The sequence below is a fragment of the Chenopodium album genome, chromosome 15, assembly GCF_948465745.1.
Source record: "Chenopodium album chromosome 15, dcCheAlbu1.1, whole genome shotgun sequence".
Lineage (NCBI taxonomy): Eukaryota > Viridiplantae > Streptophyta > Magnoliopsida > Caryophyllales > Amaranthaceae > Chenopodium > Chenopodium album.
In genome coordinates, this window is record NC_137848.1 from 36,309,779 (window position 1) to 36,321,584 (window position 11,806).

The window sequence follows — 11,806 nt, forward strand, 5'->3', positions numbered from 1 at the left end:
GTGCCAACCCTTCCAAAGGTAAGGCTTCCGCGCAATGCATCCGGACTCATAACCATGGACCCTCTTTGACTAACCCTTATCCTTGAACTTTAGAGAACTAGAGCCATGGTTAGGTTGCAAACTCATTGCATCATATTGTGCTTATTTGACTACTTGTGCATTATTTACTTGTGCATATTTATATGTGATTAAACTAACCGTTTGGTTTGACTTGTAATTATGAATATGCTTAAACAAAATAACCAGTGACTAAAATAATTTGCTTAATTAATTGATTAATTAATTTGAGCTAATAAATATGTCTAAAATCGAGTCATAGTCCCTTTGAGTCAACCCGGATTTTTATTCCCGTATACTGCACAAGCGTCAACTTTTTTTGGTCATATCCAGAGTTTTATGAAGAATTACGAGTCGTTCAACCTATGAATCTGTAGCCCCGAGTTTTATCTTTCATTTGGAGTTGGTTTCGTTCAATTCGGATTCACAGATCAAAAGTTATGTCTAAAATACTACAACCTGTCTAGTTTAGTGCAGATACGTGAAGTCTTAACTTAGTCTTTGATTGAGTCTAGTCACATGGTCATGACACGAGTCTTGAACATACCACTTTCACTCACTTCTAATGCACACACTTTGTATATGTGTGACCATGACCATGACTTAGGTTCATGCATGAGTCGCTCTTTCCGTCATTTGAGTTAGGGGTCCACTCTATTCCTAATTCTTCCACATCTCTCCATCTACATCATCTTTCCACTCTCTACATGCTTTCACCATACATGTCATTTCCCTCATTATTTCATGATCTTTTCCCATCTATGCATGTTGAATTGAGTTTGAGTCAAACAATTAACAATAAATATCCATAACTTCCTTTTTCGCAGTACTAGGTCAAGAAAAGAAGGGCGCTTAATCAAGGACAACACCTTCGTTCAAGTACTACTCTTCGACAAGCCCATTAGACATAGGAAAAAGTTCGTACTAATGGCTTCCCAACAAGAAGTTGATGAGTTGAGGCAAAACATGAACAATCTGACTGAGATGGTGAAGACTCTCATTCTTCAAGTTAACGATCCTAGAAAGCAACGACATCTTGAGAGCATGGAAGAAAGCCTTAAGCAAATTTCCAACGATTATTAGTATCAAGGAATTAGCTCACAAGGGGTCTCGGTGGACAAGGAATTTCTCCCACAGAAACTCAACGCCAACGACATCCCTAGATTCAAGCCAGCTAACAACCCCTACTTCCATCTAAGAGCCTTTGAAATGATAATGAATATTAAGGGGATTGATAAGAAGGCTTTCCATTCACTTTTCTCATTATCTTTAGAAACCGTTTGTCAACAATTGTTCTTTTCCCTAGAAAAAGAGAAGACCTCTTCTTGGGATTCTATAACAAACGCTTTCATAGATAGATATAAGTGCAATATTCAAGTTGAAGTAGACCATAGACAACTTGAGATGCTAAAGCAAAAAGAAAATGAAGGGTTCACTTCTTTCTTCAACAAGTGGAGGGAAACTTGTGCTAATATGGTTGAGGTTCCTACTGAAAAAGAGTCTGTAAGGATGTTCATCAAGAACCTTCAAGAAAAATATTCAAAGCATTTGAAATATCAACACAATTTGAATACTTTCAAGGCCGTCTATGACATAGGTATTGAAATTGAAGATGACCTTGCAAAGCAAAAAGCTACTAATAATAGTAACAATAGTGGCTGGAAAGGAAAGAAGAACGATAATCCTTCTTCTTCCGAAAATACCCACTCTAGTAACAATGTTAGTACTTTTGACCTTAATGAAGTCTTAGCCATGGATAATCAAGGACCTAAAAAGAAACTAAGGAAAGAGTTCACTCCTATTAGGATGAGCTATGATACTGTCTTCGATCGACTCCATGCCAAGGGACTCATTACTCCCATTGGACCTATTCAAGATCCTACACCTGAAAAGAGGTTGCCTAATTGGAACCGAGACTACTGAGAGCTATTGGAAGTTAAAAGAGTCCATCCAATATTTGATTGATAATAACAAGCTTCTCATACCTCCAGCTGGTAAGAAGACCGAGTGATGATAAAGCACAAGACACAAGGCGGGTTTCAACAACAAGATGTCATGACCTCTTTTTTTTCTTTTTTATTCCTCATTTCCCCAATAAGTCTAGCATAGGCACCTTTTATTTTCATTAGATTTCATTTTGTAGATTTTTTCTTTTTCCCTCTTAATAAAATAAGCATATCTTTTCCTTGCATATGATTATTGCATTGCATTCCAAAAAAAAAAAAAAAAAAAAAATCCATGTCGAACTAAGCACAAGGTAATCCTTTCTTGAGAAACCACTTTGAGCCTCGTCTAACGATAGACCTTCATTTTTTCAACCTACATCTACTCAACCTTGGGATGGGATGGTGTGCAACTTATACAATTTACAAATAAAAGCTTGAGTGATTTTACAAAAAATTCAAAAGACTAAAATAGCAATAAAAGTGTGCAAAAGGGCAAGTGTTCTAATGTCTTTGATATGAATATATCTTTGATAAGAATACGTCTCAGATTGCGTCTCTTATCGAGTGCTCGGTACCATGCCTGAGAAACATGAATGCCAAGTAAGTGATAGACCGCATGATCAGGATTTCCCACACTAACAAAAAATAAATAAATAAAATGCAAAAGCAAAAAAAAAAAAGAGCAAAAAAAAACAAAAGAAAGAGAGTTCAAAAGTGAGGAAATATCAAGCATACAAATACTAAGATTCAAAAGCAAGGTTGCACACCTTGGGGGCTTATCTAGGGTCTTGAGCCTTTATTCCCTTTCTTCTTCAACCTTTAGCCTAACCACGTTACAACCCTTCAAAAGACCTTTTTGAGGTATACACACACTTGTGCGAGGTTCGGCTAGAACTACGTTCGGCCTAATTCCTAACGGATATGTAGCCAACTTCACATCGATGTGCGGCCGTAATAAAAAAGCATTCACATTCATATTTACATTCATGCATGATCATATCAAGGGATCTCCAATGTTCATCCCTATCCACTTAGAGCTAGACTTGGGGGTTTGATCCTTACTTCATTAGCTTACCCAGCCTAAGAGTCACCATTATTTGACTCAATTCAAAAAAAAATTTTGTACACTTAGCCTTTACAACCTAACTTTAGTGTCACTTTCACACACATCACAGATACATGACCAAATAAACTTTCCCTTACGAACCTATTGTCATGAAATCTTAACACAACGTTGAAGCATGCCTTGTCATATCAAAATCACTCATCATCATAATCTTCATTGCATCACAAAGTATGAAGTACTTAGCCTCCGTGCCTAAGTTACCTAAATACTTTCATTATTGAGTCAACAATTGAGATAGCCTAGGATGTTATAATCCTTGCACCATGAGATACAACATTAATGCATACATTTTACTAAAATCATTCAACATGCACCACAAACACTCAAACACTTCACTTCTTCCTTTTCGCGTCTTTCTTTTTTCGGGAGAAAGTCGGTACCCTCCACAAAAATCACGAAATTTTTTTGTTTTTTTGCATTTTGAGTCAAGCACATCACAATACAATGCACACACGAGTCATGTACAGTAAGTCATGTCATGTCGAGTAGAGTCTTGCACTTAGAGTTATGTTGAGTCGTTGTGTCAAACACATTAAGTCGAGTTCACACAATGAGTTGAATAATGCTAAGCCTTAGGTCAACCCTAAGATAATTATAAACATGAGCAAAGTCCTATAGTCCAAGAATGTAAATGCAGGTACACTAAGAGGCAATTTAATTGAGCGCAAATAAATGAGCAAAAAAGCTCTGACTTGGATTCAAGCGCATTGCAAAATGAACAACGCAGCACGATGCACTCCAACGCAGCACGATGCACCTTGGCGCAACACAAAGCTTCCTGACACAGCACGATGAACCCTGATGCGGTGCGATATACTTGTCGCTGCGCGATAGACCTATCGTTGCGCGATGGCTCTAATTTGCTCGCGTCAACCTTCGATGGTCTCCAACTTGGATTGGTTGGTCCGTGACTAATCCATTTGAGCCTTTTGATGAGCATTTGAGCAATTGATAGCTGTTCGATTGGTAATCAGCCCGATTACAGTCTTGATTGATGATCGGCCTAATGACGATCATATTTTGATTAAATAAACACCTCTAAAAAATTACACTTTGATTAGTAGTCAGCTCGATTACAAATTGATTGATGATCGGCCTGATGACAATCAAATGAAGCAAATTTGAAAATTGATTAAGAACATTTGAGTAGTGATTGAAGATGATCACAAAGAATTCCTAGGATGGAAGATTTCCACAAATCAATTTGAAGACTTTAAGAATCTTAGATATGGTTCTTAAAATGAATCTTCCAAAGATGGAAAGGTCAATTACTTCTAGGAGTAAATACAAGAAGAAGACTCAAGATGAAGAAGTTCTCGACAGGAGGCTCTAAGATTAAAAGGGTCTCTCGCTTGGATTTGAGAAGAACGGTTCAAGATGAAGCAGTTTTCGATAGCTTTCGCTATGATTGAGGAAGTTATCACTTGATTTGAGAAGATGGCACGAAATGGGCGATCTTCGACGACTTTCGCTAAGATTGTGGGGGTTGTCACCTTGATTTGAGAAGATGGCACGAGATGGGCGATCTTCGACGGCTTTCGCTAAGATTGTGGAAGTTGTCACCTATATTTGAGAAGATGGCGCGAGGTGGGCGATCTTCGACAACGTTCGCTATGATTATGGAGGTTGTCACCTAGATTCGAGAAGAGCGGTTCGTGATGAGGCGGTCTTCTACGACGTTCGCTAAGATTGTGGAGGTTATCATCTTGTTTCAAGAAAATTCTCGTGATGTAGCAGGCTTCGACAATGTTTCCTAGGATGTTGAAGATTGTCAGAAAACGGGAGATGACTACAAGCGGAGTTATCTTCGATCGTATTCCCTAAGATGTGGAGATGGTAACAAAACTGCAGAAGGTTGCGACAAGCGGAGCAATCTTCGATGGTGTTCCCTAAGATATGGAAGACTATCACAACGGAAAATAAAGACAACTGTAAGCGGAGTAGTCTTCAGACGATGTCCTCTAGCTTGTGGAGGTCGTCAAAACAAAATCGGTTACCCAGAGACGTGTACTTGACGGTGCAAGATACGCGTTTCTTAACTCTTTTATCTATTTAACTAACTCTAGTTTGCAGGTATCGGCGTTATAGAATGATTAAGGATCGCAGAACGTTCTGAATCATTCTCCGTCACTATCGCTACTTTGAATTTTATTTTCGAAACCTGCGTTTCTCCAAACTCAGTCAAAGTGGGGGCTTCTGTAGACACCTGATTGTGTCTCCCAAAAAACTAAACCCAGTGATGAATACCTTTCACATCATTGATTATCGAACGAAATGAAAGTGTGAAAGGTCTTGTGATGCGGTTGTTTTAATAAAATACTTCCTTTCTGTTTTTGAAAATGTACTCTATTTAGGAAAACGTCCAGTCCAATTTAGTTTTGTCCATTATAAGGGTCCAATAATAGTGTATTTGGATTGAGCTCGAAAAGAGCTTTCCAATGATATATTATGAGCCCAATTCCGATGAAAAATGAGGAAGTTATGGCCAAAATACTAAATTGGGCCTGAAATGGTTTTATGTGGCCCAATGATCAAGTGGAGGGCCCATTAATTATTATTCCTAAAATTATTATTGATTTTAATCTTCTAGAATAATTTAGAAGGTTATTTTAAGTTCTAATGGGATTAGGATTAATAATTATATTTTTAGAAAATAAAGAATTTTATTTGGATTAAAACAAGTGTTTTTAAAAGAATTAAATCTGATTTTAAAAGATATGTACGGACGTTAATTAGTCTAATTTAATTAGATTAAGGACTCTGTACGGATTTTAGAAAACACGTGAACCATCGCGAAACGACAAAGTTGTCGCGCCGCGCTGGAACCTGTCACGCGGCGGCAGAAGTAGTTCTATTCCAGATTGGATTCGGTCTTTTTCTTATCATTTCCGGACTATTTTTTCTTATAAATAGGGTCGTATGTCCACGTTTTCAACTACTAACAATCACCAACTATCATCAACCATCATCGAGTTCTATTCTTCTCTCTCTAAAAGCAATAACTTATTCTTTCTTTCTCTTTCTAGCCTAGCCTTTTTACAAACACAATACTGCATTCACGAGTTCTAGACACATCTAACCAAGCTCGAAGTTGTCTTCGCCCTAGACGTGAAAGATTGATTATTTCTGAGGGTTTGGTCCCAAATCCCTATTTCAATTATTTAAATTAATTGTTTTATTTAATATTTTTATTGAAGTTACTAACGTGTGTATTGTTTAGATAGAAAGAGATATGAGGCAACAAAGTAAGTTGTTTTTATTGCTCCATATCTTTAAAAAGCATGTTTATATTATTTTAATTTCTAGTATCATGTTAGGATGTTATTTATTGCTTTCTAGTATCATGTTTAGGTTGCTTCTTATTTCTTCTATCATGTTAGTATATTGTTAGGGCTAAAGCTTTGATCTTTAATGTTTAGTGACATGTTAGGATTTGTTATTAATCATGTTAGTATCTTGCCTTGGATCTTGCTAATATTATTATGCTTTGAGATTGAATATTATTATGGTGATTGTTGTGTCTATAATCATTATTGTTATGTTGCTTGATATTATTGTTATTACTTGATCAAGCCCTCTCTTGCAGGTTTAAAGGGAATTTGTATTTGTAATCACGCTTAATAAGATAATTAATAATCTTGTTTAGGCTAATATGATTTTAAGTCAAGTGATCGCCAATAATAGATTTGTCTGTGCATTAATATGCGACCAACATAGATTAAACAGGCTTAGGATTAATATATTGATTGTATATTAGTCAGAAAGCGCACATGAATATGAGAAGAATAAAGTAGAGGCCTATTTTTAGGGCAGGTTCAATCTCTTTTAGGTTGGATTTGTACCTTCATCCCCGAATATCCAGTTATGGTTCAGGACCACTATGGAGTTAGCGATCTCATGGATCGTGAAGGGGTGTAACCTTCACCTTGTGAACGGTTTACAAGTTCCTAAAACTTGTTGGCGACTCTTTTGCTCTAGCTTCCTTCCCTTTGGACGCCACCATACTTAAGTGTATAATTATTGTGGGGCTCAAGTGTGGGATGCTTGAAATATTCCCTATAGTAGGACGGGGAATAAAAGTATATATATATGGACTCATCAGACTCCCCCAAGCGAAACCTTTGCTTGTCCCTAAGCAAAGCAATAAATAAATAAATCAATACCCGCAAATACATTTAAAACCATTAAATACGATTCAAGGTAAATCTGACAAATAAGTATCATAGTCAATCAATCAAATTCATCCAATTACCAATCTTCCCTAACAATTGTCAAATAGAGCAAACCACAAGAGCATATAGAATTTAAGACCAGTAGTGCTCACACACTCAACTCTCATATATGTGGCGAGTAAAAGATGAACTCGGTCACTCTCTAACCACCCCTTTATATGTGAACAATGCCCTTCCAACTCACGCACTCGTGTGTTTAAAAAGACATGCACTCAACCTAATAGTCGACTCAGAATATATCAAATCATTCTTCGCATTGTTAAACAACTAATTCATATTCATACAACTCTATGCACAAAGGTCAAAAGGTCTTCAAAGCTTGTAATGTAAGGCTTAGGTAAAAGGATAGGAAATATTTGGGAAAATGTGAGAGAAAAGCAATGCTTAAGGGAGCCAAAATCCTGATAAAACCAAGGTCAAAAATGAATATTGACCAAATCATCAACTCAAATCTACAAAAATTCACCAAACATCCAATTATATTAACAATATTTCTAACACTTACAATTTCACTCATAAAGATATGATATTATAGAACTTGAGTGAACTAACAAACCTTGAACTATTTCTTTTCTTTTGAAACTTATTTTTTCTTTTCAGCAACCTTCACTTAGAACACTTGAACATTCAAATAATTTTTTTTCTTTTGCTCTTATTTTTTTTCTTTTTAATCTCACATTGGAATTTTTTTCAACTTTTGAACACCTTTTTCAATTTTTTCCAATCCACAAAATCATAAGAACAAAATAATAACTTCTCAAATTCACCCAAATTGTGCAAATAAATAAGCTTACTACAAACTCCCTTACCTCACTAACTATCAGCTCCCCCAAGCCAAGCTTGGGACTAATAACCAATGGGGCTTAAATAGGCTTGTAAAGTGGCTAAATAAAAGGGCACAAGCAACAACATGGGTAGCAAGAAGGAAACAAATGCATCTAATATCGTCTGAAAGCCACCTAAAAGGTTGAACGCCTTCGTCCTCCTCAATGTGCATAATAGTGAGTCATACAAATATTACTCAAAGTTAAGTTAAAAATCAATACTCAACTTCATTGACATACCAGGAACTAACACACATTCCTAACCAAATCAACTAGTCAAGTACTATATTCACAAGTAGTTGGACAAAATTGACGCATGTTAAGGTTTCAAAGCAATCAAATATCAAATCATGATCAACTAATCCTCAATATTTATCATCATATACCAAAAATCAAAACAATTATGAAAAATTTTCATCAAGGGGCACAGGGAAGCATGATTTATTATTTATTGGAACGTATTTTTGGATTTTTTATTTTTGAAAGAAATAAAAACTAACCTAAGAAATCAATAAAATCTATATTATGAAAGCATTAAAAAATAATCTAAGCACACCAAAAAAAATAATAAGAAAAAGGGAAAGAACGAATACCTATATATACAAGAAATCCCCCCCCCCAAGCTAAATCAAACAATGTCCTCATTGGCTTAGAGGGAAACAAGTAATCCAAGTGACTACCCCTCATCATCAAACTCGTAACCACCACCATCCCAAACATTGCAATGCATCACCTTAGTACAATTCTGGACAAAAAAAAAAAAGCAAAGTGTTAATAAGAGAAGAGGCAAAAACGAGTCATGTTCACTATTTTGCTCATAACGTTTTTTTATACAAATGATAATGTAGTGATTCCAATTGAATTGGAAAGTAGACTTGAAGAGCTTTCCAATGATAGGTCACACGCAAAATTTCGTTAAGAAACGCAAAAGTTATACAATTTTGAAGTTGGCCAGTTTTGCTGCCGCGCTCTTGCGCCTGACCGGGAGAGCGTGGCCCGATCGGGCCCGTCTCCCAAGTCCGTACTAGCCTATTTTCACTACTTGCTACACGAAATTGGTCTTTGGCTTCAATTCCCTTTTTATTTTTTCTTGATAGAATAAATTTCATCCGATCGGGTGGAACTTTCTCTAAGGGCTTGATTTCTGCAATTTGTTTCTCTCTCTCCACTTGTTCATTTTCAAACCCGAGCCCTACACAATTTAGAGCTCTTTCTACAACATCCACTTCATCTTTCCATATACTAGTTTTTCCTACGGAAGATGCAACACAAAATACCTCCTCCAAGGGATCTCTAATGAGAGCTTGGGGCTTATTAGAAAAATTATTTACATCAACCACACCAACACTATAACACTTTTCCTCTAACATGGGGCTTTTAGGGACATTATTTAGATTAAAAAATAATATTATCATCCCCTGCACATAACGTAAGTTTACACCACTTTTCACATCTATTATTGCCCCTACAATATGAAGAAATGGTCTACCCAAAATAATTGGAATTTGCAAATCTTTCTCCATATCAAGAACAACAAAATCAATAGGTATATAAAATTTACCTACTCTAACAGGAACATCCTCTAAAACACCTATAGGGTATTTAACAGAATGATCAGCCATTTGCAGAGTAATATTGGTAGCTTTTAATTTACCCATATTTAATTTAGAGCTCACAGATAATGGCATAGCACTTACACTAGCACCCAAATCACATAAGGCTTTATCAATCATCAGATTACCAATATGACAAGGAATAGAAAAACTACCCAGATCTTTTAATTTAGGTGGAGATTTATTCTGTAATATAGCACTACATTCCGCAGTAAAAGCAATTGTCTCTGCCTTACTAATAGATCTTTTTCTAGTCAAAATTTCTTTCATAAATTTAGAATATGCAGGAACTTGAGTAATTAAATCTGTGAAAGGAATTATTACCTGCAAATTTTTTACAACCTCAAGAAACTTACCAAATTGCTTATCCAACTTACTTTTAAAATGTCTATTAGGGAATGAAAGTTTGATAGCAAGACCCTGCACATCTCCACTCTTATCGTGGGTTTTACCCTGCAAAGTATTATTAGAAGAGTTAGTTTTACCCTAGAGCCCTGCAGGGCTAGTAACAACATTGTTTGGTTTAACAGAATCAAGATTAGCAATTTTTGTTGTAACAGGTTCATCATCTTTGGGTATAGGAGGCCCATCATAGTGTGAACCACTCCTCAGGGTAATTGCATTCGCGTATTCTGTTAGTTGTACTGGCTATGATGGTAGGACTCCCTGCTGGCGAGTTTGCAGAGTAGAGGAAAGTTGCACAATTTGATCATCTATGATTTTATTATGTGCTAGGATCAAGTCAATTTGTGCATCTCTACTCTACATCTGCTTCTGCATATTGGCTAACATTATTTTGATTTCTGATAGGCCAGAATCAAAAGGAGGAGTAACAACCTGTTGTGATCTCTGATGTGAAGGTTGGTAGTACCTCTGCTGTGGTTGTTGTACTTGTGGTGGAGGGCTAAGCACACCCGTACTATTGTACGACATATTTTGGTTATTTTTCAACCCTGCATTTTAGGTGTTAGAGTATGGACTAATTTTCTTATAAGTCTGAAAAGCATTAATCTTCTCAAGTGAGCTCCTACAGTCCTGCGCCCAATGACCTACAAGACCACAATTACCACAAAATATTGCAGAGTTAGTACCAATAGCAGAAACATTAGCAATGGAAGATAATTAGAATTATTAACATTGTCTAGTTTGTGGCTAATAGAAGTCAATTGTGCTTGCAAAAAGGATATAGAATCGACTTGGTGTTTTCCCTTGTTTGCAATTCCTCTTGGATTCCCATATTGGGAATTGTGAATAGACATCTCTTCGACAACATTGCTTGATATATTCTCATCCAAATTCATAAATCTCCCTTTAGCTGCAGAGTCCAAAATCATTCTTGAATTATATCGAAGCCCATTGTAGACATCTTCGATTATCTGCCACTATCTTAGCCCATGATGGGGACATTCTCTCTGCAAATCCTTAAATCTTTCCCAAGCTTCATATAAACTTTCATCAGCTTCTTGGGCAAAATTTAGGATGGAACTCCTTAACAAAGCTGTCCTCTCTGAAGGGTAATATTTATTATAGAAATTCAAAGCAAGAGTACTCCAGTCAATAATACCAAGGGCAGTTCTATTCAATCCATTATACCATAATTTAGCTTTACCACAAAAAGAAAAGGGAAAAAGAATCTCCCTGATTTGGTCCTGCATGACCCTAGTTTGCCTAATAGTGTTGCAATATTGGCATAAATCCAAAATATGAAGATTTGGATCTTCACCCTTAGCTCCGCTAAATTGCTTCCTTTCGATCATAGTAATAAACTGGGGTTTTATCTCAAATTGTACTCCATCGAGATTAGGTGTAGGAGCAAGACGTGGAAAATCTGTCAGGGATGGCTGCGAATAATTGCTAAGCTTGCGAACAGGAGGAGGTGGTGGTGAAGTCATATCTGAATCTTGATCTGTACTAAACAAATAAATATGAGAAACTGTCCCAAAGAACGCAAAAAAATAGGAGAAATTGTCCCAAAGAACTTGCGTTCTCTGAGACGGGAGAAAATAAT

The 11,806-nt window shown here is 36.4% G+C and overlaps 1 pseudogene; it reads left to right on the forward strand.

The window, feature by feature from the left end:
• The first annotated feature begins 11,187 nt into the window (after window positions 1-11,187).
• On the forward strand, window positions 11,188-11,279 carry LOC145583554 (small nucleolar RNA R71; annotated as a pseudogene).
• Window positions 11,280-11,806: the final 527 nt, after the last annotated feature.